Source organism: Pleurodeles waltl, chromosome 6 (assembly GCF_031143425.1).
Source record: "Pleurodeles waltl isolate 20211129_DDA chromosome 6, aPleWal1.hap1.20221129, whole genome shotgun sequence".
NCBI classification, from domain to species: Eukaryota; Metazoa; Chordata; class Amphibia; order Caudata; family Salamandridae; genus Pleurodeles; species Pleurodeles waltl.
The window spans coordinates 1677373736-1677401577 of record NC_090445.1 but is presented as its reverse complement, the minus strand read 5'-3'; the positions used below and the strand labels follow the sequence as shown (position 1 = coordinate 1677401577).

At 45.1% G+C, this 27842-nt stretch overlaps 1 protein-coding gene across 1 annotated transcript in view; it reads right to left on the bottom strand.

Annotated features, from left to right (window-relative positions):
• The window catches only part of LOC138301334 (uncharacterized), a 96436-nt gene that overhangs the window by 1530 nt on the left and 67064 nt on the right, over nt 1–27842 (bottom strand). The window lies entirely within an intron of this gene.

The window sequence follows — 27842 nt, the reverse complement described above, 5'->3', positions numbered from 1 at the left end:
GCATTGGTAAGAGCATCCATTTGGTAAATATCAGTAATCATGATATACATATCTTTACATGCCAGACATATATTTGTCTGATAGAGCAGTATTGTCCCTTCAGCATCGTCATCAAATGCACACCGTCCTTTTCAGCTCTCGCCTACAGCTTTTATTTTTTGTCATCAGCAGACCTATTCTAGATAATATGTTAACATATACTTAGAGTCAGCTTTGGGTCATCACATTTCAAACCATTGCCTGTTTGTCTTCTTCTTCTTGAGACCCTTGGCCTGAGATATTGTCAGTCCCAGCACCCAAGTGCATGAGGAACTATTACCACTCTTGACTTTTCCTCTCTCTCTGTTTACTGCTGATCTCTCTCCCCTCCCTGAAACCAGCTCTTTCTCTTTTTACCCAACAGCCTTTGTGCTTCCACCTTATCTGGTGCACACAAGCCACTCCGCTTCCTGCCCTCACGTGGAGGCCGGCAACTACACACAGCTAACTCGCCACCTGCTTGGACTTATGCGTGCGGCATCCCACACATAGTTTATTATTATTTACCATTTGTAAATGATCATTATTCACAAATCAAAAATTAAATTAAGAATAAGCTATATAAAAATATGGCTGAAAATCCATGTGCATGCAAGGGCACACACGAGGGCCATCTTTCAGTGCTTTTTGGTTATAAGTTATCACAAAGAAAAACTCCAAGTTGACTGCCACCCGTGAACATGCATATGCGTGGATGGGCAGCTATCTTTTTCAGTTGCTTTTTCCATAAGCGATCACAAAAAACATGCAAGCAGTGGCAAAGCCAATAGCGGGCACAGGCAAGACCAATTGACTTGCAAAGGTGTGTTTAAGAGATGTCGGAGGCTATTCACAAGCCACAATTTGTAGTTCTCTTATTGGTACCGCAGTACTCACATATCGCACATATTACAGAATGGTGTTCATAAACCTATGTGCGACAACCTGTGCTTCCGACCCTCCTTCTTTACTATTTTTCTATGTGACGGTCTCTTTCTTGGTTACCATTTTCCCAACACAAGTAGGAACATGTTTAAATAGTAAATGTGGGAGGAGCCTGGGAAATGGCTGGAAAATGGGGAATACTTACTGCTAGATGGGAGGAGACGTTGGCCATTTTGTGTGAAAGAGATTAAGGTACTGGCAATGCTATCTCAGTTTCTTCCTCTGAAGCACAATCTTGGAAATAAACATATGTGAGAATGTAGGAATGGTATCCTTGTCAACAGATGGGTGCATTGGTTTACCTTCTTCTCTCAAGCTACTAGAAGTAAGGGTGGTTCTTTCCTGACACACTGTGTTGCTTAATGCTCATAAATATCATATGGAAGCACAGCTGTCTCCTTAAAGGGTTACTGAATGGAAAAAAAGCAAATCAACACATACGATCCCCAGGCAGAAAAGATTTAAAAATAACAAATTGTTGAGGAACTTGGCACTCAAAAAACCCAGACCAGAATAGTTGAGGACCGGACGGGGCAAGAGAAAGAATCCCAGATATGAAGCATGATTCCAGAAGAAAAACCAGGGTTGAAGGAAATAGAGGAAGAAAACAGTAGAAACCATAAGCAACTAACCAGAAGAGGAAACCCACCACCATAGTTACTGGAGCATTTGTGATGTTTGGTGCTAAGAGTTCTAGCTCCCTCTGTAAGATGAAAAAGGGGGTAGGTGAAAGACAATGCAGAAGGTAACATGCAGGAAGTAGTGCCACCATGATAGGTTGGGATGCAACCATGATGATTGGGGGGGGGGGACATGCCACTTTCTTCATCTTAATGGAAAGTTTGACTACAACCTATGCTGTGAAAGAAAGATTTTGCTGATATGGACTGAAAAGGAAATTCACAAAAAACGTTGGAAACCGGATTGGAGGTAGGGGAACGGCTAATGCCCTCATTACCCTCAAAGGTGATAGATTGTATAGGGGGTGTCAAGAGCGACTTTGAGAAAGCAGCGTTACTGTGCAAAGACAAATATAGGAATCTGCCTTCTATACCAAGGGGATTGAGACTGCTGTAATGCACTGACCATGGACAGAATGGGATCTGCGTTGTCTGCATAGCACAACGCTCCTTCTTTCAGAATGCACTAACATTGTACACTGGATCCAACTGGAGTGATGCACACTTCAAACCTTCACCGCAACCACTTTTGGCCACACAGAGTATGCTATGCGAGACAAGGAGCAGAGTGAGGAAAAGGGGAATGGGATAAGAGAGAAAACAGAGACAGCCTATCAGGCCTCTGCCTCCTCATTCTGTTGGTCCCTGACTCTACATGGTGGAATGCCTATCGAAACACAAATAGGACATCTTTAATAAACTGCCACCAATGTTCAGCGTTTGATTTTCACAATGACAATGGTATATTATGATGTTATCTTTGTGTAACTTTCTGAGTTAATATTATGAAGTTGACTTTCTGAAACTGAAATTTGGCAAGATATAAGTAACCAACACATATTAATCTCCCTCCATTCTGGCAAGATAATTACCTCAAACTTCACATGTATGCTCCTTCTAATGTTGTTTGGCTTTGGTTCTGATTTGTCTTTTGCACAACTACAAAATAGTTAACAATCATTAACAAGTGGTGGCTATTAATCTAACCATATCTATCACTTACCTGAAATGCACATATCCTGATCAATAATGTTTGATACTAGAATTCCTCTGTTCAGTCATTGAGGATTCAAAGTTCGAAAAAGAATGCAGTAGTTCAAAAATCTTTGACTCATAAAATGTGAAGGTGAAAAACAGTTTAAAGTTCATCTTCCCCATGACCTGATTTTCAAGATACTTCTCAGAATCAAGAATGATTTTGTTCAGACACCCAAGATAGACAACTGTTTCTCCAACACAAATCTATGAAGCAAGAGTTCTGGCTGCAGCAATACAGTAGCTCAACTGCCTACCAAGGACGCCAGGAAACACAAGCAAATTAATACTTAGCAATCCAAGGTGACTACACCATCTACAATCCTTGTGAGAGGTCACGGACCTTTGGAAGACATAGGGGAATATTTACAAGCCCCTAGCGCCTCCTTGCGCCACATTAGCACCTATTTTTTACATTAATGTGGCTTTAAGGGGGCATTTTTCCCGCACCATATTTACAAAGTGGTGCAATGCATGCATTGCACCACTTTGTAACCCCTTGCACGACATTATGCCTGTGCCAGGCATAATGTATGCAAGGGGGGCATTTGGTGCTAGGAGGCCCACAAAAATGGTGCAGTGAAATTTACAAGATTTCACTGCACCACTTTTAGCGTAGTTTTTAACACCTGATGAAAGTAGGTGTTAAAATGACGCACCCATAGTAACCTATGGGGTTTATTGCACTTTGCTGCCCCAAAGCCAAAATGTTTGACGCTAGTGCAGCAAAGTGTCACAATAGCGTCAAACATTCCGACGCTATTGGCCAAACAACATCATGGTGTGCTGAATCATAAATACGGTGCTACCACTGTGTCGTTAGGTGAAGATGGGGGGGGTGCAAAAAAAAGTGGAGCATCATCTATGATGTGCCACTTTCTTGTAAATATGCCCCTAGTTTACTTCACAACTAATACGAGTGCAAAGGCTTTCTCTAGGCAGTGGCTGAACCTAATGCATAATGCCAGACTCTTTTTCCTTGAAATGTATTCATCACAGGCAGCTTTAGGGTATTGTGGCCAAACCCATTGCACACCCAGTTGTCAACCCTGTCTCCCGAGTCTGCTTTCTGACACCTTCGTTGACAAATATAGAAGTTTTGCTTAGAAGCCCCTAAATGGCAGTGATTTGTTCCTACTTTTTTGACAGATATGTTGCACTGTGTGAGTTAAATAATAGTACTGATACAAGAACAAATGAAGATAAAAGTCAAACGAGAAAACACATTGAAAACACAGGGACAGGTAAGGTGTTAATCTGATAAAAATGAAATGCTTGAACCATATTTGGCTGATTATTCAAGGGTAGTAACATACCAATATCAATTATATTACCTTTTAGGTGAACTGTCATGAGAAAGACAGGGAATACTTTGAGAAAAATATTGACAAAGAGTGCAAACATTTCTTTTTTTTAAACTCAACACTTAAAAACAGGGGAATTGCAAAACTAAATTAGCCTTTTTTCTTGGTATTCATTATTGATATTCAGTGCTTGACCTGTTTTCACATGGATTCCAAATATGAAACAAAGGTGAATTACAAGAAGACTAAGGAAATGAGGACCTGATTTAAAGTTTGATGGGCGGGTACTCCATCACAAATGTGACAACAGTGCCCCCTGCTGACTGTGGGAAAACTTACTGAGATGGACCAATCTATTTGGAGCAGAAGGTCTTGTGTATTTTTATCACTGCTGGAAAGAACTGGAGGTAACAGACAGAAAAAAATACTCTCATACCCTAGAAGCATTCTCCTAGTGTGTGGGGTAATTAGTTTTTTGTTTTACAGAAATAAAGTCCCGCTTCAGGGTTTATTTGAGAAAATAAAAACGTTTAGTGCATGACCACCCCCAAAAAGATGCGGCTCTGTATCAAACTTTCAGTGCTTTCACAACACCCACGTGGGTGGCGGCTCCTCTCAAATCAGAAAGATCACCATAGGGCCAGTGTTAATCGCCTAATTTGGTGGGTGGTAGTCTGTCTATGGGTGATGGAGGAGATGACGTCCACCACCCTTACAGATGACAGACCACTATCCAGGGTCAAATTCATGCCCTATGTGTTTCCAACTGATATAAATAAAGGTTTGACAAAACTAACAAACATAATTTATTTTGTAATTCTCATGAATTCATTATAATAAGAGATTGTTTCTGGATCAGGATTAAGATTGGTATACTGATGGAGAAAAATCGCAACCCCACCCCTCAAAATTAATATTTACAGCATCCAAGTTGATGAGTGAAGGAGTTAAGAAAATGTTTTGATGATGTAATGTGTATTTTAATGCTTATTTATTTTGTAGGTTTTGTAAAACAATTACATACATGAAAATATGTAATAATTGGTGCACTTGGGTAAAGGATACTGTGCATAATTGCATTCTTCTAAAAATAATGATTTGTGATGATAATCTTTACCACTTTCACTTTCAGCCTTTCTATTTTCTAAGCACTAGATCAAAGTGTTTTACTTTGCTTTTTTTGCCAAACTTGACTTGGTATCTCATGTTTGAATGATTTTTCGATTTCAAATGTACTGTTGAACATGTATCATAAATTTGATTCACAGCACTTTATCTAAAAGAACAAGTTACTTACCTTTGGTGATGCCTTTTCTGGTGGATACAGTATCTACCTGTGGATTCCTCACCTTTTGAATACTCCTAATGTGCCAGCATTCAACGGAAATATTTTCTTTGTAGCTCTCCATGTCAATGAGGACGTCACAATGGAGGGTCTCCACACGCGATTCCGTCTTATGTCATCAGAGCCATAAGAAGCCCTCTCCAGCGTGTTGATGTCAGTTTCACCCACTTTTTTACTGTGATATGGAAGCAAACAGGAGAACACCAACATCATGAGCACAACATGTGCGAACTGTGGAGGAAAGGCCCAAGATTCTGCCTTGCAAGCATTAACAACAGGTACACCCATAGCCAGAGCCGAAGTAGTAGACTTAACTCTGGTAGAATGAGCTCCAATGTCCTCAGGAGGATCCTTCTTTGCCAGTGTATAACAAATCTTAATGCAAAGAATGACCCACCTTGATAGCGTTCTTTTATGGACAGCTTTGCCCTTCATCTTGCCCAGGTAGTCATCGAAGAGCTGATTGTCCGTCCGAATCTCCCTCATCCTTGTCCACATAGAAGCTCAACGCTCTCTTTGGCTCCAGACGGTGCAGCCTTTCCTCAACCTTAGAGGGATGGGGAGGACGGTAAAAGGACGGAAGAGTGATGGACTGCCCTAAATAAAAAGGAGTCCCCACCTTTGGCAGGAAAGCAGCCCTGGTTCTCAAAACCATCTTGTTAGCATGGAAAGTGGTAAACTGAGGTTTTACACTTAGAGCTTGCAGCTCACTAGCACGTCTAGCCGACGTGATCGCTATGAGAAAAACAGTTTTAAAAGTAAGGAGCCTCAATAGGCAACTATGCAATAGTTCAAACGGTGTACCCATCAGATACATAAAAATTAAATGTAAATCCCTCTGAGGCATTATAAAAGGAGTGGGAGGAAACATATTAGTCAAACCCTTAAGAAACCTTAGAAATATAGGCGACTTAAACAAATAGGGTTGGTCAGGTAAATAAATAATGCCGACAGTGCAGACAGATAGCCCTTCAATGTAGCCACCAAGCAACCTTGTTGTGCCAAGGAGAGAGCAAACTGTAAAATATTGAACAAATGGGCCTTTAAAGGATCAACTTGCCTCTCCTCACACCATTCAACAAACTTGGCCCATCTACCAGCATTGGCGGTGTGTCGCCTGACCGATAATATAACATCCACCTCTGCTGGGGGAGAGAAAAAAAAATCAGATTGCCTCGTTCAATCTTCAGGCATGTAGGTGTAGGCTCTGGAGGGTGGGGGTGTAGAATCTGCCCCTGCGACTGTGAGAGGAGGTCTGCTCTCTGAGGGAGATGGAGCAGAGGGCACAGCAATAGGCGAAGGAGGTCTGTGTAACACACCCTTCTTGACCAATCCGGGGCTATAAATGACTTGGGCCTGGTCTTTGTGAAGCTTTCTTAGAACCTGAGGAATCGAGAGTATGAGAGGAAATGTGTAAAGCAGCTGGTTGCTCTAGGTCAACTGAAACGCATCCCCCAATGCTCCCTGCATCGGAAAATGGAGGCTGAAGAAATACGGGCAGTGCGTGTTGTCGCAAGTGGCAAACAGGTCTATCTGAGGTATCCCCATAACTGGAAGACGAGAAGAACCACTTCTGTATGGAGACGCCACTCGTGGTCAGTTGAAAAGGGCCAGCTGAGACTGTCTGCGCGTACAATGAGAACTCCGGCAAAATCGTTTGCTACTATGCAAATCTGATGGTCCTGAGCCTAGGGCAAGAGTTGTAGAGCCTCTCTACAGAGAAGATACAAATCAACTCCTCCCTGTTTGTTGATGTACCACATCGCGGTAGTGTTGTCTGTCAAGACTTGTACCAACTGACCATGAATGCAAGGGAGGAAGGCCTTGGGAGCTAAACGTATCGCCCGCAATTCCAACAGATTGATGTGAAACATTTGTTCTTCTAGAGACCAACCACCCGGATCTCCAGATCCCCCAAATGTGCTCCCCACCCTAGAGTGGAAGCATCTGTTATGACTGTGGTCACCGGAGACAGAAGATAAAGCGGCCTCCCCTGTGATAGGTTTTCATCCACATTCCACCATCAAAGATACACTGCAGTGTCTCTGGAGACTGTTATTGACTGTCTGAGATCTCTGTTGATTTGAAACCACTGCTTGCGGAGGCACCACTGCAGAGCCCTCATGTGCCAATGTGCATTAGTGACCAACAGAATGCAGGAAGCGAACAGACCAAGCAGGCGTAGGACCTTTAGGACAGGAACAACAACTACATTTTGAAACATTGGAATCATAATGTCCTGAATCCTCTGAGGAGGAGAGAAGGCATGATTCAGTGTTGTGTCTAGTAAACGTAACAGGAGGCACTGAGACGGCTCCAGGTGAGATTTGGGCATGTTTAATGTTAATCTCAGGTTGAACAACAACTGGGTTGTTACCTGCAAATGATGCAACACCAACTCTGAATACTTGACTTTGATCAACCAATCGTACAGGTGAAGAAATACCATTATTCCCCTCCTTCTGAGATGCACTGCAAACACTGTCATCACCTTTGTGAAGACTCAGGATGTGGAAGGAAGCCCAAAAGGAAGTAACACAAACTGGTTGTGCTGCGTCCCTACCATAAAATTGAGATACTTCCTGTGTGACTGCAGAATGGGGATGTAAAAATATGCATCATTAAGTTGATAGAAACCATCTAGTCTTCCTTGTCCAGTGCAAGAAGCACCTGTGCTAGGGTCAGCATTTTGATTTTTTCCTGTTTGAGGAACCAGTTCAAAATCCTCAGGTCCAGAATGGGCCTCAAATGGCCATCTTTCTTGGGGATCAGGAAATATCTTGAGTAATATCCCTGACCCTTTTCCTGCTCCGAAACCAACCCCACTGCACCCTTTAAAAGCATATATTGAACCTCCTGCCGAAGCAACAGCAGATGGTCTTCTGAACAAAAAGTATACTGGGGAGGGAGAGGAAGGGGAAATTCCTGAAAGGGAAGGGTATATCCATTTCCTACAATGCTTAACACCCAAGAGTCTGATGTTATTGACTTCCATTCTTGTAGAAAATGAATTAACGCCCACGGGTAACACATGCTGCTGAAAGGGGAGAGAACGAGGGCTGCTTTCCTGAAAGGTTCCCACTGGAGGAAGAAAAGGAGGAGGAAGGCTGCAGGCTGCACCATGTTGCCTAAGTCTCTCCCGACCTCTGTATAACCTATAAAGGGGATGGTAGACTGCTGACCCTGGAACTGCTGCCTTTCACGAAAGATGGAGCTATGGCCAAATCCCCTAAACCCACAGAAAGGTTTATAGGTTGAGGAGAGTGACTGAAGACCTAAAGACTTAGCCATGGCTTTGCTCTCCTTGAACATTTTGAGCGCTGAGTCAGCCTTTTCTACAAAGAGGGGACCCCGAACCCGTAAGCCATGCATGTCTCCTGCTAGCCACTAATGTACCCATGGCTCTGGCAACACAGTCCACCATGTCCAGGCCCGATTGGATGACCTGTTTAGCAGCCGCCTGACTGTGCTTCAGCAGCTCCTTAAAATGTTCCTGCACCTCTTGCTGCAGCTTGGGAACCACCTCCTTAGCTGAGGCCATCAGTGCATGGATATATATGTCCTACAGACATGTAGCATTAACTGATTTCAAAGCCATGATATATGATGAAAAGTCCTTCTTAGCAGATCCCGAACCAGCTTCCAAAAAGCCTCATTAAACAGCAGCAAAGGTTCAGATGTACCAGAGGAGGAGAGGAGAACCTCAGTCAGGATGTTGGACTTCAGCTCCGATGTGAGAAATGGCAATTCCAGAAGGTCGGCAGCCTTCCTGATCACACCAGATAAGTGGTGACTTCTGGAGGCGGAATACCGCCAGGTGACATTACCTCCCACTCAGGAGAAGTGCCCAGTCTGCTTGCCACTGCAATACCCTCAAGTCCATGAGATTGTAAAGGGATCTCTCCCTCTTCTAGATCCTGTTCCCCCTCCAAATACTGCTGCTCCTCCTCAAAGTACCGCAATGCTTCTCTTCTAGATCTTGGTCTAGACTTCAAATGCAGCATTGATAAAGAGTGCGCCAACGTTGAAGATGTTGCTGCTTCACTGGCACCGGCATTTTGCTGCAGGAAGGAGTTGAGTGACTTGATGCCAGACGAATGTTATCTGATGTCGGTATCAGTGCCGGAGGCACCATCATCCCTGAAGGTGATGGAGCAGTAGGCAAAAAAGGCATAAAAGGAGCCCTTTTATATGGCACCTGGGAAGCCCAGATTAAAGGCTAAAGGACCCGTGGAGTCCACAGGCACACCAATGGGGGTCATCGCTCTGTTAAAAATGCTGAGCATTTAAAAAGTCAGATGGATCTGCCCCAGGAGTCAGGAAGGCCAGATATTCCTGTTGAGGCTGGACCTGACCTGAGTCTCGCTCCTTCATCTCCTATGGAGGTACAGAGGAGAACTGAGCTGCAGGACTTGAAGGCAATGCTGAGATTTCAACCAAAAACAGCACCGGTGATGCCTCTGGTCACTTCGGTTTTCGAGGGAAAAGGGTGGGTCTCACTTCTAAGGTCAAATGGCATTGAAACTTGGAAGCTGTTGACAAGGTTCTCTGGCTAGCATCTTGGGAAGAGCACTGCCGACAGCTGTGGTGATGCTGCATCTTATGTGATTTCTAAGGTCTATGGGAAGACACTCCTCTCGATGTCTGGATCGTCGGCGGCCCCGCTTCTCCTTTTTAGCCTTTGCCATGAACTGATTCACTTCCCTTTCCTTCAGTGCCTTCGGGTTCATACTCCAGCAAGAAGAGCATCCCCGACGTTGTGATCGGAACTCAGGCACCAGAGGCAATTTTGTGCGGGTCAGTGACTGACATATGACCTCCACATTCCCTACAAGGCTTAAAGCCAGACTTCTTCAGCGGAGACATTGTACCACAAAGAAAACTCAATGAAGAATCTCCCTCAATACAGTGTAACACCTGGCGAGGTAGAAAAACCTGTTAGCTTCAAAGGTGCGGGAAAAAGGGAGCTGATGCAAGCACGCCTTTGAGGACTCCTTATGACTTCGATGACGTCAGATGGAATCGTATGCAAAGCCGTTTCATTGTAATGTCCTCGTCGACATGGAGGGATAGAACGAAAAGAGTTCAGTTGAATGCTGGCGCGTTGGGAGTATTCAAAAGGTGAGAAATCCACACATAGATGTGTCCATCAGAATTGTGTATTATTAGTTTCCCTAGCCACATTTATATGTTTCCTATGGTGATGATTTTTAATTAGACATCCTTTAATTTGATCTGTGTACTGTTTAGGATCAATAGTCACTTGGTTCAGTTAGTACTGTTGAGATAAGATTGATATTAATCAGTATCACCTGATTCTAAATGACCGTGTGGTTATGTTGTATTATGTTGTGTGATGTCATGTGATGTTATATTATGTTATGCTATGTGGCACTTCCATAGTGAGTAACTTCCACTAGTGTGCGATTATTGCACTTTAACTATCTGGACCACATGCTGCCCTGTGTGTCTGGTTGCATATTTGCTCTTCTTTTCCATCTACTTCGGCTTTTCTGTCCTCTTCTGGCCATGCTACATGGGTTGCTGACTCATTATCAGCCTCCAGCCCTTCATTCCTGTGCCTCAATCCTTTCTGTCTCATCTCTAAGTTTGAAGTATGTTGCATTTTTATATCTCACCTGGGCCGGCGCTAATGACACCGCAAAGAACAGAAAATGACTGTGGGTACATGCACTTGCGTATTGGGCAATCAGGCATTTTTAGAAGTATTGGTCTAACTGTTCAATATATGGGTTAGTTTTATGATTGTTTCTGGGCCTGTTTTATGGTTTGGTGCGACGTGTTTTACTGTTGATTTATTTTACTGTTGATTTCCCTGATAGAACCACAAATATTTCCCACAGCAAGCACAAATGCATACAGTCTCTATTCCTTACAAACACCTACATAGCATCTTCAAAGCTGCCCTGATTTGCATATGTGGACCACTTTTTTATGTACCTCATTCGCTAATGGGGGCTCTCATTTATTTTGATGTCAGGGCTATTTAAAGTCCCAGTCCAACCCTGGTGAGGTCAGTCGACATAGGGTCTCACAGTATAGTTGTATAGTGGGTAAAATGGTCATTTGCAAAGTGGACGTGCTTTAAGGGGGTATTTTTGAGCAATCAAATGATAAAAGGCTTGTGTTACCGAATGCTACTCATTGAAAGATCTGTGAATGATAAAAGATTGAGTGGACCTATTAGGATTTTAACATGTGGACTGGAGACAAACGCAAAAGCTCCTGTGGATTCTAGTCCACTGGGCCACCTTCCTCGGTTTTTGAGGTCCTGAACTGCAACGACCCTACAGGTCCTTCTGAGTACATAACTAGCATTCTCAAAATGGCCTATTCAAGTGACCTTTTGAACATACTTAAAAGTGCAGCAAAGTTTCCTGCAGTCTATGTGATGTCCCCATCATGTAGGGGTACTATTTAGTCTCAGGCATATATGGATGGTCATGAGATCTGGGAGTCTCAGGGGTCCCCATCACCTTCAACCGGGTGGGGCATCATTTTGAATTTGTTCGTGTAGCTAATTGAAGACAATCGAGTAGTACAGGCTATAAACATGGGAAAAGGTGGGCTGCTTTCAACATTCAACGTCCTAATTGACAGCTTCTGGCTCTCTCGCCTGCATCTCCAAGATACATATATATCCGAGGGAACAGAGAGGAGGCTATGAGAGGATACAGTCAGCAAGCCTTCCCTTCTCCAGGAGAGAGTTGAATACTTAGCTACTGTGTGTGCCCTGGCTCTGTCAAATGAAGAAAAGAAGTGTGTCAGAGCCTAGGGTGGATGAGGGCTGGCATCCAAACCTTGCATATATCTTTCGGTCCCTGCTTGATATTTGTCAGTGGCTGCCACGGTCATGCACGTAGCAGTGGCATAACAAAGGCCCCTGCTGCTCCTGCGGTGCGGGGGACCCTGAGCTCCAGGTGGCCTCCTCATCAGAGTACCCTGGCCTGACAGCTGCTGAGTGAGTCTGGAAAGGGCCCCTCTGTGTACTGCGCAGGGGGGACCCTCAATTGTCGTTAAGCAACTGGCATGTAGGTGATGTCAGGCGTACAGCAGGAGATGTGGAAGGCTTAGAACTCAGAAGGGTGTGAGATATGGATGCTTTTAAATGCCCTTACTCTCCCAAAAAGCTTTTTTTCAACTAGAATATTCCACTCTCCTGAAGTGGAATGTTCTAAAAGCCTTATAGTCCTCTGCGGCAGGCTATGCAAGCAATTAAAGTACCACAGTCATCTTCGAATCAGGTCTATAGTACCGGAGTGGGCCTTTAGCGGTTGGTACATCCCACTGTGGTGGGCTGTAAGGCTAGAGTAGGTACTTTCTCATCACTAAATGAGTGTGCTTGAAGTGAGTTGACCCTGGACGAGGTGTATTTCTGGTGGTTAAACTTTAGCTGGATATGTACACCAGGAGTAAGAACGTCCTTGCATAATACTAAGATAAGAGGTTCGGCACATACAAACAGTATTGACAGGCTAGACTTCATTGTCTAATATGCATTGGGATTAATTTTTATAGAACTTGGCTCTATGACAAACAAAGCTTGTACATTCCTGCATAAAGGTTTACTTTTACACTTGAGTATCACCTTTTAGACAGTACTCACAAAGATAGGAGGGTTAGCCATGAAGTATGGTCCTTTTGGGTTGTAATGAAAGCCCTATGACCTAAGGGCTAATAAATAAGGGCTGAAGGATGTGGACCATTATGGGATGATGTTAGGTCAAACACAGTTCTGAGATAATCTCTGAACATTCCCTGTAGCTATGGCATTAGCAGGCAGTCCCCAGAGTAATACATGCAAAGTTCAACAGTACCGACAATGTATTTGTGTTAGAAATGGGGTCTTTGGTTGGCAGTCAGGTTACACCCTGTCCAAGCAAGGACCCTCACTCTACTCAGGGTAAAGGAGAATCACCCTCAGCTAACCCTCGCTCACCCCCTTGGTAGCTTGGCACGACCAGGCAGGCTTAACTTCAGAGTCTAGGTGTAAAGTATTTGTACCAACACACACAATAACTCAGTAAAAACACTACAAAATGACACAACACAGGTTTTGAAAAAATAGGTAATATTTGTCTCAATAAATCAAGACAAAAACAACACAAATCCTACATACACCAGTCAAGTTATTAATAAAATGCAAAAACAGTCTTTAAATCCTTTAACCACAATGCTAACGCTGTTAGCGTGAAAATGTACCTGGTTTGCGTCAAAAATAAATACCGCACAGGCGAGTGGGCCTCGAAAGAGGCTAGCGATGCGTCGATATCACTCGCAAGTGAGACCGTGCGTCATTTTTCTCATCCGCTTGGGTCGGCGTGCGTCGTTTCTTCTCTCTGCAGGAGAGTGATGTGTCGATCTGGGCAAGCACCTCAAGTCCAGCAGCCTTTGCGTTGATTTTTTCACACCCAGCGATGTTGCGTCAAAATCCGGTCGCACAGTGTCAAGAATCTGCGCTGCGTGGAGCTTGCACTGTTAACAGCAGCCGCTGCAGGTGTTGCGGGTCATTTCCCCAGCCAGGTGCGTCGATATCCCAGCCGCGATGCATGTGAAGCATCGATTTTAGCCGCAAGGCTGGCAGCGCGTTATTTTTCAGCGGCATAGCAGTGGTGCATCTAAAGTTTCCCCGCACGGCAGTCTTTGCGTGGATTTCGGTCCTTGTTCCACCAGCTGCACCTTTCAAGGGCCCAGAGTCAGGTTAGGGCACCACTTGGCAGGCAGGACTCTCAGCAGAAAGCCCCCATGCTCGCAGAGAGAAGTCTTTGCTGTCCCTGAGACTTCAACAACAGGAGGCAAGCTCAGTTCAATCCCTTGGAGATTCTTCACCAGTGGGAAGTCAAACAAAAGTCAGTCTTTGTCCTCTCTCAGGTAGAAGCAGCTACTGCAGGCCAACCCAGCAAAGCACAGTCACAGGCAAAGGGGCAGTACTCCTCCTCTAGCTACTTCAGCTCTTCTCCTTGGCAGAGATTCCTCTTGGTTTCTTAAAGTAATCTCACTTTCAGGGGTTTGGGTGCCCTTTTATACCCAGTTTTGCCTTTGAAGCAGGAATACTTCAAAAGAAAGTCTCTCTTGTTTGTGAAATCCTGCCTTGGCCAGGCCAGGACCCAGGCTCACACCAGGGAGTTGGAGACTGCATTGTGTGAGGGCAGGCACAGCCCTTTCAAGTGTAAGTGACTACTCCTCACCTCCCTCCTAGCACAGATGGCTCAGCAGGATATGCAGGCTACACCCCAGCTCTCTTTGTGTCACTGTCTAGAGAGAGGTGCAAACAGCCCAACTGTCAACTGACCCAGATTGGGAGTCAACAAACAGGCAGAGTCACAAAATGGTTTAAGCAAGAAAATGCCCACTTTCTAAAAGTGATATTTTCAAACACACAATCTCAAAACCAAATTTACTAAAAGATGTATTTTTGAATTGTGAGTTCAGAGACCCCAAACTCCACATGTCTATCTGCCCCCAAAGGGAATCTACACTTTATTTAAAGGCAGCCCCATGTTAACCAATGAGAGAGATAGGCCTTGCAACTGTGAAAACCGAATTTGGCAGAATTTCACTGTCAGGACATATAAAACACATTAATATATGTCTTACCTTAGGCATACACTGCACCCTGCCCGTGGGGCTGGCTAGGGCCTACCTTAGAGGTGTCTTACATGTAAGAAAAGGGAAGGTTTAGGCCTGCAAGTGGGTACACTTGCCAAGTCGAATTGGCAGTTTAAACTCCACATACAGACACTGCAGTGGCAGGTCTGAGCCATGTTTAAAGGGCTACTAATGGGGGTGGCACAACCAGTGCTGCAGGACCACTAGTAGCATTTGATTTACAGGCCCTGGGCACCTCTAGTGCACTGTACTAGGGACTTACTAGTAAATCAAATATGCCAATTATGGATAAGCCAATGTTCACATGTAATTTATACAGGGAACACTTACACTTTAGCACTGGTCAGCAGTGGCAAACAAAACAGCACAAACAGAATCCAGTACACAGAAAACAACCTGGAAAGTAGAGGCAAAAAGTTAGGGGAGACTATGCCAATGTTGCCAAGTCCAACACGTGTCCCCCCCAGCTGAAAGTGGGGAGCAACTACCCAACCTCATGGGAGTTCTCATCACTAAGGCGGAAGAATCTGGACAGACCATCAGCACTGGTGTGGTCGGTGCCAGGGCGGTGTTCCACCGTAAAGTCCATTCCCTGTAGGGAGATTGACCACCTCAACAATTTAGGATTTTCACCCCTCATCTGCATTAACCATCTGTAGGCCTGTGGTCGGTCTGAACCCGGAAGTGAGACCCAAGCTAGTAGGGTCTTAGCTTCTTCAGTGCCCAGACCACAGCAAAAGCTTCACGCTCAATTGCACTCTACCTATGTTCCCTGGGAAGTAACCTTCTGCTAATGAAGGCTACATACAGGTTGATTTAGGCCCTCCTCATTTAGCTGTGAGAGTACTGCTCCAATACCATGCTCTGAGGCATCCTTCTGCACAACAAATTCCTTGGAATAGTCAAGTGCCTTCAGCACAGGGGCTGTGCACATGGCAGCCTCCAGGGCATCGAAAGTCGTCTGTCAAGACTCATATTTCTGGGCTGCTTTTTGGAAGTTAACTCAGTCAAGGGAGCAACAACTGTGCCATACCCCTTGACAAACCTACTATAGTATCCTGTGAGACCTAAAAAAAGGTCTCACTTCAGTCTGGGTTTTGGGGGGCTCCCAAGCCAGAATGGTTTCAATCTTATGCTGTAGGGGTGCCACCTGGCCACTCCCCACTTGGTGTCCAAAGTACACCACAGAACCCTGTCCTATTTGGCACTTGCTTGCCTTAATAATGGGGACTGCCTTCTGCAGGGCCTCCAACACTTCGCAGAGGTGTTGCAAGTGTTCTTCCAATGTGGAACTAAAGACAGCAATGTCATCCAGGTAGGTGGCACTGAAATTATCCAGTCCAGCCAACACCTGGTTGACCAACCTCTGAAAGGTGGCAGGGGTATTCTTCATTCCAAAGGGCATCACTCTAAACTGGTAGTGCCCATCTGGTGTGGAGAATGCAGACCTCTCCTTAGCCCCCTTAGTCAGGGCGATCTGCCAGTACCCAGAGGTAAGGTCAAACGTACTTAGGTAATTGGCGGCTCCCAACCGGTCAATGAGCTCATCAGCTCAGGGAATGGGTTGCGCGTCAGTCTTAGTGACCGCATTGAGTCCCCGGTAATCCACACAGAACCGGAGTTCGGGAGTGGCACCAGGAGCAGCAGGCTTTGGGACCAAAACCACAGGACTGGCCCAAAGGCTGCTGGAAAACTCAATAACTCACAATGCCAACATTTTACAGACTTCCTCTTTAATGTTAGCCCTTACCCAGTCAGTCACTCTGTAAACGTTGTGTTTAACAGGAGGACTGTCCCCAGTGTCCACATTGTGTGTACACAGGTGTGTCACCCCAGAGATCAGGGTGAACAGTGAGGCAAACTGACCCAACACCTGGTGACAGTCCCTCTGCTGCTCTGGGGTCAGGGAGGGGGAGAGGATCACTCTTTCCACAAACCCATCTTTTTCTCCAGCAGACAGGAGGTCAGGAAGAGGTTCACTCTTTTCCTCTACCACATCATCTGTTGCTAGGAGCATGAACAATTCAGTCCGCTCAAAGTGTCGCTTGAGTCGGTTAACATGCAGGACCCTTAAAGGGTTCCTGGGAGTTCGCAAGTCCAACTGGTAGGTGACTTCAGTCTTGCGCTCCACCACCTCAAATGGCCCACTCCACTTATCCTGGAGCGCCCTGGGCTCCACTGATGGGCCCACACTTTCTGACCAGTTTGAAACTCAACCAGAGTGGCATTCTGGCCATACCAGCGTTTCATGTCTTCCTGGCTTGCTTCCAGGTTTTCCTGGGTGAGACTCCTGAAGCGGGCAGTCTGGTTTCTCAAAGCCAGCATGTAACTGAATACATCCTGGGGGGCTTTACTAGGAGCTTTTTCCAAAGTCTCCTTTACCAGACTTGAAGGTCCCCTCACAGGGTGGCCATATAACAGCTCAAAAGGACTAAAGCCAAGCCCTTTTTGAGGTGCCTCCCTGTAAGCGAACAGAAGGCATGGCAAGAGGATGTCCCACTTCCGCCTCAAGGGCTCTGACAGGCCCATTATCATGCACTTCAAGGTGCGGTTGAATCTCTCAACTAGACCATTACTTTGGGGGTGGTAAGGTGTGGTGAAATTGTAGGTTACCCCACACACCTTCCACAGAGACTTCATATATGTTGATATGAAGCTGGTACCCCTATCGGACACCACTTCCTTGGGGTACCCCATGCTGGTAAAAACTCCCATCAAGGCGCGGCCAACCACCAGGGCAGTGATTGATCTTAAAGGAATGGCTTCTCAGTACCGTGTGGCATGGTACACCAAGACCAGGATAAACCTGTTGCCCATAGCTGTCTTGTGATCCAGAGGCCCCACAATGTCAATGCCATCCCTCTCAAAGGGGGTACTGACCACAGGGAAAGGTTGGAGGGGAGCTTTACATTTCCCCTCACTCTTGCACTTGCCTGGCAAATTGGGCAAGACCTACAATGAGCATCAGAGTGCCTGCGCATTTGGGGCAAATAGAAGTGGGTGACAAGCCGCTCAAAGGTCTTGTCCTGCCCCAAATGACCAGCTAAAGGCACTTCATGAGCCAGACCCATTAGGTAGGCCCTCGGTGCCTTTTTCAGCTCCTCTTTCCTGGTGGAGCTCTTAATGGGGCAGGCAAGATCCTTACAGAACTGTTTCAATTGGGCAACTGTGTAACTCTCCAGTTTTCCAAAATCAAAAGCATATCCAGCTGATGCTTTCCCAGATTGAGACATGATGAAGAGTTAAAAGTGCAAAGTTCCAAAGGCAGAAAAAAAGTTTCCAAATGGAGTTCAAAAGTCAATCAAGGATTACCACAAAATGAAAGTAGGGAAATTTGTGGCTCCTCTGAGATTCCAGAACTTTCTATCACCGAAATGTGAGGAAAAAGTGTTTTCTTTTTTCAAATTATGAGGTTTGCAAAGGATTCTGGGTAACAGAACCTGGTGACAGCCCCACAAGTCACCCCATCTTGGATTCCCCTAGGTGTCTAGTTTTCAAAAATGCACAGGTTTGGCAGGTTTCCCTAGGTGCCAGCTGAGCTAGAGGCCAAAATCCACAGCTAGGCACTTTGCAAAAAACAGCTCTGTTTTTTTTAGGAAAATGTGATGTGTCCACGTTGCGTTTTGGGGCATTTCCTGTCACAGGCGCTAGGCCTACCCACACAAGTGAGGCATCATTTGTATCGGGAGACTTGGGGGAATGCTGGGTGGAAGGAAATTGGTGGCTTCTCTCAGATTCCAGAACTTTCTGTCACCAAAATGTGAGGAAAAGGTGCTTTTTTGGCCACATTTTGAGGTTTGCAAAGGATTCTGGGTAACAAAACCTTGTGAGAGCCCCACAAGTCAGCCCATCCTGGATTCCCCTAGGTGTCTATTTTTCAAAAATGTAGAGGTTTGGTAGGTTTCCCTAGGTGCCGGCTGAGCTAGAGGCCAAAATCCACAGCTAGGCACTTTGCAAAATACAGCTCTGTTTTCTTTAGGAAAATGTGATGTGTCCACATTGCGTTTTGTGTCATTTCCTGTCGCAGCCGCTAGGTCTACCCACACAAGTGAGGTACCATTTTTATCAGGAGACTTGGGGAAATGCTGGGTTGAAGGAAATTTGTGACTCCTCTCAGATTCCATAACTTTCTGTCACCGAAATGTGAGGTAAAGGTTTTTTTTGTTGGTCAAATTTTGAGGTTTGCAAAGGATTCTGGGTAACAGAACCTGGTGAGAGCCCCACAAGGCAGCCCATCCTGGATTCCCCTAGCTGTCTAGTTTTAAAAAATGAGCAGGTTTGGTAGGTTTCCCTAGGTACCGGCTGAGCTAGAGGCCAAAATCTACAACTAGGCACTTTCCAAAAAACACGTCAGATTTCAATGTAAAAATGTGAAGTGTCCATGTTGCCTTTCCTGTCGCGAGCATTAGGCCTACCGAAGCAAGTGAGGTACCATTTTTATCGCGAGACTTGGGGGAACACAGAATAGCACAACAAGTGTTATTGCCCCTTATCTTTCTCTACATTTTTTCGTTCCAAATGTAAGACAGTGTGTAAAAAAGACGTCTATTTGAGAGATGGCCTGTAATTCACATGCTAGTATGGTCACCCCCAGAATTCAGAGATGTGCAAATAACCACTGCTTCTCAACACCTTATCTTATGCCCATTTTGGAAATACAAAGGTTTTCTTGATGCCTATTTTTCACTCTTTATATTACAGCAAATGAATTGCTGTATACTCGGTATAGAATGAAAACCCATTGCAAGGTGCAGCTCATTTATTGGCTCTGGGTACCTAGGGATCTTGATGAACCTACAAGCCCTATATATCCCTGCAACCAGAAGAGTCCAGCACACGTAACGGCATATTGCTTTTAAAAAATCTGGCATTGCAGGAAAAAGTTACAGAGTAAAACATGGAGAAAAATGGCTGTTGTTTTCAGCTCAATTTCAATATTTTTTTTATTTCAGGTGTTATTTTCTGTAGGAACACCTTGTAGGATCTACACAAATGACCCCTTGAGAGTCCCTTCAGAATGTTGTCCACTTTTCAGAAATGCTTAGCTTTCCAGGATCCAGTATTGGTTTCACACCTATTCCTGGCACTAACTGGAAGGAGGCTGAAAGCACCAAAAAATAGTAAAAATGAAGTATGTCCCAGTAAAATGCCAAAATTGTGTTGAAAAATGTGGTTTTCTGATTCAAGTCTGCCTGTTCCTGAAAGCTGGGAGGATGGTGATTTTAGCACCGCAAACCCTTTGTTGGTACCATTTTCAGGGGAAAAAAACACGAGCCTTCTTTGGCAGCCCTTTTTTCCCATTTAAAAAAAAAAAAAACATTTTAGCTGTATTTTGGCTAATTTCTTGGTCTCCTCCAGGGGAACCCACAAACTCTGGGTACCTTTAGAATCCCTAGTATGTTGGAAAAAAAGGACGCAAATTTGACGTGGATAGCTTATGTGGACGAAAAGTTATGAAGGCCTAAGCGCAAACTACCCCAAATAGCCAATAAAGGGCTCAGCACTGGGGGGAGAAAAGGCCCAGCTAAGAGGTTAACCTACTCCTTACTGAATGTTATGCTTTGTAGGGGTGGTCAACCCTGCCAACAGCATAGTACCTTGTGAAACCTCTAAAGTTTTGAAATACGCCAGAATAATTTGTAGCTTTGCATTCTATTGCAACTGAAACGGAAAGCTTTAAACATACTTGCCACTTCTTTTCTGTACTCTTTACCTGACTACATTAAGGCGGTGCTACTATTGTGTGACACTTCATAACTGCCAAGCGGCTCCATGGCAACGACTCACTTTTGACCTTTCATCAGACACATTGTAATATGTAGCATTGTAACTGTGGGCTCAAAAGACTCAGCAGTAAAGTGCAGCTGGGCAAAAAGCCAGGAATAGGTGGAGGTATCACTTTGCAGCTAAGACTTTTGTTGCTTTGTGGAAAGCCCTGTGTCATGTTTTCTCCTTTAACCCATGTACATGGTTACAGCACTTTTCTAATAGGTGCCTGTACTACACCTTGCCTGGTGTGTTTGGCAGGTGATGTGATCTCAATACTGATTTGTTTGAAAATATAGCTGATCCTAAAGGCTTTTACCCAATTTGAGTCTAGCTAAATGTGATGGTAGATGTTGGCCTAGAATCTTATGAGCAAGTCATTTCACCGATCAGTGAAAGAATACAACACTGCCAAAAGGTCATATATGATTTTAATATCCACACATTGTCCACAATATGTAAAATACTTAGATTAGACCTAAAACATGCTGGTAAACATGGCACCTTAATTCCAAGCATGCAAACTGGAAGAAACAAAAGGAAGAAGAAGCATTATTTTAGTGATATCTGTAAACAACAAAACTAAAGCAGAATAATCTTAGTCCAGTCTTTCTTGCTGATATCTTGTATAACAAATTTACACTGGGTTATCCCCTTCAGAAAGAAATGAACATGACTCATTCTCTCTCACTTTCCTTTCATTGAATTTTATTGTTATTTGTGGTTGTGCATATATATATATATATATATATATATATATATATATATATATATATATATATATATATATATATAAATATATATATATATATATACATATATATATATAAATATTTATATATATGTGTGTGTGTGTATATATATATATATATATATATATATATATGTGTGTGTGTGTGTGTATATGTATATTCTACTCTGTCAGACTAGGTCCAACAAGAACCTGGTCTAATGTAATAATGTTGTTACATTTTAAAATTTTAAATCAGCACACGGCTCACTTGCAAACACTTGTACTTACCTATAAACCAAACAGAAATGGTTTGGTCCGAAGCAAAACGTATTTAATTCAGAGGTTGATGCAGGAATTTAAATCACTGGATTTCCCATCATCTATCTGTTCAAGAAGTGACATCCATTGAATTCCTATCATCCATCTGCACAGGAATTGACATCACTCATCTTCCCCTTCCAGGACCTACTTAACGGTGACCTCAATAGGTGCATGCAGCAGGTGTGAGCAGCAGACGTACTGCATGTGTGCCAAAGGCAAGCCCGACTTTGCATGCCCATGCCTCGACCGCACCCTGCATCTGGAACCCTGGTCCTCCCCTCTCCTACAGCTCCCCCTCTGCGACACTCTGTGCTGTCAGCTACACCCACAGTTTCATACACTGGTGTCTCAACGCACCACACAACACTGAGGAAGCTGTGACTGAACCCTGCATTGTCAACTGGCACTGCCACAGAAAAAGCACCATCCATAGGATGCCAGGCAAGACAGACTTCACAAGCCTGCAAGGGGAATTGGCATCATCCACAAGAACTATATCATTGCACACCTCCATGGTAACATTATCCTCATGCGTGGAACACCTGTTATTCAATGTCCATATCACAGAAAACTTCACTCTCAGCCACACTCTCCAATACAGACCACTAGGGCCACACACCAGCTTCACCGACACCATCACAGGTTCCATCGCAAAGCTAGCAGTTATATCCCGTTTGTAGACCTGAACTTCCAGTTGGAAGACCACACCGACCCCAAACCAAATGCTGCCATCAAAGATCTTGGAAGCCTAGGCCTCACCCAATGACTGATGGGACCTACCCACATTGCCAGACACCTCTTGGGCCCTATTTTCACCACCTTCAACAACACCCAAGTCAACAAGTCCACACGCTCTTCTGGACAGACCACTCTCTTGTCATGTTCAGCATCCTCATACTGTCGTAGTTGGACTCTTGCTCTATGCAAGACTTCTGGTTTAGGGATGACAGTACTTTTGTTTGTTGGCGAGTAGGCCAATCCTACAGCAAGTCGCAACTGTCGGCCCAACCCACCCGGCTCACAAGCAGTACCTCACCAAAAGCCCAAACAGTAAAAGGAGATTTGTGGCACCCTTTATGCATGGACTCAGGAGTGTGACATCTCAGGGGAGTCGTGGTTAAACAGAGATTACCCTTTTTTCACATGAGCCACAAGTCTCGTTCACGCACAGGCAATGAAGGTGTTGCAGTAAAGTTTTCAATAGGTTTTAGTAACAAGACTGCAGTCTTCTGTAAGTTTCTGTAAATCTACCTGTGGATTCCTCACCTTTTGAATACTCCTAATGTGCCAGCATTCAACGGAAATATTTTCTTTGTAGCTCTCCATGTCAATGAGGACGTCACAATGGAGGGTCTCCACACGCGATTCCGTCTTATGTCATCAGAGCCATAAGAAGCCCTCTCCAGCGTGTTGATGTCAGTTTCACCCACTTTTTTACTGTGATATGGAAGCAAACAGGAGAACACCAACATCATGAGCACAACATGTGCGACCTGTGGAGGAAAGGCCCAAGATTCTGCCTTGCAAGCATCAACAACAGGTACACCCATAGCCAGAGCCGAAGTAGTAGACTTAACTCTGGTAGAATGAGCTCTAATGTCCTCAGGAGGATCCTTCTTTGCCAGTGTATAACAAATCTTAATGCAAAGAATGACCCACCTTGATAGCGTTCTTTTATGGACAGCTTTGCCCTTCATCTTGCCCAAGTAGTCATCGAAGAGCTGATTGTCCGTCCGAATCTCCCTCATCCTTGTCCACATAGAAGCTCAACGCTCTCTTTGGCTCCAGACGGTGCAGCCTTTCCTCAACCTTAGAGGGATGGGGAGGACGGTAAAAGGACGGAAGAGTGATGGACTGCCCTAAATAAAAAGGAGTCCCCACCTTTGGCAGGAAAGCAGCCCTGGTTCTCAAAACCATCTTGTTAGCATGGAAAGTGGTAAACTGAGGTTTTACTCTTAGAGCTTGCAGCTCACTAGCACGTCTAGCCGACGTGATCGCTATGAGAAAAACAGTTTTAAAAGTAAGGAGCCTCATTAGGCAACTATGCAATAGTTCAAACGGTGTACCCATCAGATACATAAAAATAAAATGTAAATCCCTCTGAGGCATTATAAAAGGAGTGGGAGGAAACATATTAGTCAAACCCTTAAGAAACCTTAGAAATATAGGAGACTTAAACAAATAGGGTTGGTCAGGTAAATAAATAATGCCGACAGTGCAGACAGATAGCCCTTCAATGTAGCCACCAAGCAACCTTGTTGTGCCAAGGAGAGAGCAAACTGTAAAATATTGAACAAATGGGCCTTTAAAGGATCAACTTGCCTCTCCTCACACCATTCAACAAACTTGGCCCATCTACCAGCATTGGCGGTGTGTCGCCTGACCGATAATATAACATCCACCTCTGCTGGGGGAGAGAAAAAAAAATCAGATTGCCTAGTTCAATCTTCAGGCATGTAGGTGTAGGCTCTGGAGGGTGGGGGTGTAGAATCTGCCCCTGCGACTGTGAGAGGAGGTCTGCTCTCTGAGGAAGAGGGAGCAGAGGGCACAGCAAGAGGCGAAGGAGGTCTGTGTAACACACCCTTCTTGACCAATCCGGGGCTATAAATATGACTTGGGCCTGGTCTTTGTGAAGCTTCCTTAGAACCTGAGGAATCGAGGGTATGAGAGGAAATGTGTAAAGCAGCTGGTTGCTCTAGGTCAACTGAAACGCATCCCCCAATGCTCCCTGCATCGGAAAATGGAGGCTGAAGAAATACGGGCAGTGCGTTTTGTCGCAAGTGGCAAACAGGTCTATCTTAGGTATCCCCATAACTGGAAGACGAGAAGAACCACTTCTGTATGGAGACGCCACTCGTGGTCAGTTGAAAAGGGCCAGCTGAGACTGTCTGCGCGTACAATGAGAACTCCGGCGAAATCGTTTGCTACTATGCAAATCTGATGGTCCTGAGCCTAGGGCAAGAGTTGTAGAGCCTCTCTACAGAGAAGATACAAATCAACTCCTCCCTGTTTGTTGATGTACCACATCGCGGTAGTGTTGTCTGTCAAGACTTGTACCAACTGACCATGAATGCAAGGGAGGAAGGCCTTGTGAGCTAAACGTATCGCCCGCAATTCCAACAGATTGATGTGAAACATTCGTTCTTCCAGAGACCAACCCCCCGGATCTCCAGATCCCCCAGATGTGCTCCCCACCCTAGAGTGGAAGCATCCGTTATGACTGTGGTCACCGGAGACAGAAGATAAAGCGGCCTCCCCTGTGATAGGTTTTCATCCACATTCCACCATCAAAGATACACTGCAGTGTCTCTGGAGACTGTTATTGACTGTCTGAGATCTCTGTTGATTTGAAACCACTGCTTGCGGAGGCACCACTGGAGAGCCCTCATGTGCCAATGTGCATTAGTGACCAACAGAATGCAGGAAGCGAACAGACCAAGCAGGCGTAGGACCTTTAGGACTGGAACAACAACTCCATTTTGAAACATTGGAATCATAATGTCCTGAATCCTCTGAGGAGGAGAGAAGGCATGATTCAGTGTTGTGTCTAGTAAACGTAACAGGAGGCACTGAGACGGCTCCAGGTGAGATTTGGGCATGTTTAATGTTAATCTCAGGTTGAACAACAACTGGGTTGTTACCTGCAAATGATGCAACACCAACTCTGAATACTTGACTTTGATCAACCAATCGTACAGGTGAAGAAATACCATTATTCCCCTCCTTCTGAGATGCACTGCAAACACTGTCATCACCTTTGTGAAGACTCAGGATGTGGAAGGAAGCCCAAAAGGAAGTAACACAAACTGGTTGTGCTGCGTCCCTACCATAAAATGGAGATACTTCCTTTGTGACTGCAGAATGGGGATGTAAAAATATGCATCATTAAGTTGATAGAAACCATCTAGTCTTCCTTGTCCAGTGCAAGAAGCACCTGTGCTAGGGTCAGCATTTTGAATTTTTCCTGTTTGAGGAACCAGTTCAAAATCCTCAGGTCCAGAATGGGCCTCAAATGGCCATCTTTCTTGGGGATCAGGAAATATCTTGAGTAATATCCCTGACCCTTTTCCTGCTCCGAAACCAACCCCACTGCACCCTTTAAAAGCATATATTGAACCTCCTGCCGAAGCAACAGCAGATGGTCTTCTGAACAAAAAGTATACTGGGGAGGGAGAGGAAGGGGAAATTCCTGAAAGGGAAGGGTATACCCATTTCCTACAATGCTTAACACCCAAGAGTCTGATGTTATTGACTTCCATTCTTGAAGAAAATGAATTAACGCCCACGGGTAACACATGCTGCTGAAAGGGGAGAGAACGACGGCTGCTTTCCTGAAAAGGTTCCCACTGGAGGAAGAAAAGGAGGAGGAAGGCTGCAGGCTGCACCATGTTGCCTAAGTCTCTCCCGACCTCTGTATAACCTATAAAGGGGATGGTAGACTGCTGACCCTGGAACTGCTGCCTTTCACGAAAGATGGAGCTATGGCCAAATCCCCTAAACCTACAGAAAGGTTTATAGGTTGAGGAGAGTGACTGAAGACCTAAAGACTTAGCCATGGCTTTGCTCTCCTTGAACATTTTGAGCGCTGAGTCAGCCTTTTCTACAAAGAGGGGACCCCGATCCCCTAAGCCATGCATGTCTCCTGCTAGCCACTAATGTACCCATGGCTCTGGCAACACAGTCCACCATGTCCAGGCCCGATTGGATCACCTGTTTAGCAGCCGCCTGACTGTGCTTCAGCAGCTCCTTAAAATGTTCCTGCACCTCTTGCTGCAGCTTGGGAACCACCTCCTTAGCTGAGGCCATCAGTGCATGGATATATATGTCCTACAGACATGTAGCATTAACTGATTTCAAAGCCATGATATATGATGAAAAGTCCTTCTTAGCAGATCCCGAACCAGCTTCCAAAAAGCCTCATTAAACAGCAGCAAAGGTTCAGATGTACCAGAGGAGGAGAGGAGAACCTCAGTCAGGATGTTGGACTTCAGCTCCGATGTGAGAAATGGCAATTCCAGAAGGTCGGCAGCCTTCCTGATCACACCAGATAAGTGGTGACTTCTGGAGGCGGAATACCGCCAGGTGACATTACCTCCCACTCAGGAGAAGTGCCCAGTCTGCTTGCCACTGCAATACCCTCAAGTCCATGAGATTGTAAAGGGATCTCTCCCTCTTCTAGATCCTGTTCCCCCTCCAAATACTGCTGCTCCTCCTCAAAGAACCGCAATGCTTCTCTTCTAGATCTTGGTCTAGACTTCAAATGCAGCATTGATAAAGAGTGCGCCAACGTTGAAGATGTTGCTGCTTCACTGGCACCGGCATTTTGCTGCAGGAAGGAGTTGAGTGACTTGATGCCAGACGAATGTTATCTGATGTCGGTATCAGTGCCGGAGGCACCATCATCCCTGAAGGTGATGGAGCAGTAGGCAAAAAAGGCATAAAAGGAGCCCTTTTATATGGCACCTGGGAAGCCCAGATTAAAGGCTAAAGGACCCGTGGAGTCCACAGGCACACCAATGGGGGTCATCGCTCTGTTAAAAATGCTGAGCATTTAAAAAGTCAGATGGATCTGCCCCAGGAGTCAGGAAGGCCAGATATTCCTGTTGAGGCTGGACCTGACCTGAGTCTCGCTCCTTCATCTCCTATGGAGGTACAGAGGAGAACTGAGCTGCAGGACTTGAAGGCAATGCTGAGATTTCAACCAAAAACAGCACCGGTGATGCCTCTGGTCACTTCGGTTTTCGAGGGAAAAGGGTGGGTCTCACTTCTAAGGTCAAATGGCATTGAGACTTGGAAGCTGTTGACAAGGTTCTCTGGCTAGCATCTTGGGAAGAGCAATGCCGACAGCTGTGGTGATGCTGCATCTTATGTGATTTCTAAGGTCTATGGGAAGACACTCCTCTCGATGTCTGGATCGTCGGCGGCCCTGCTTCTCCTTTTTAGCCTTTGCCATGAACTGATTCACTTCCCTTTCCTTCAGTGCCTTCGGGTTCATACTCCAGCAAGAAGAGCATCCCCGACGTTGTGATCGGAACTCAGGCACCAGAGGCAATTTTGTGCGGGTC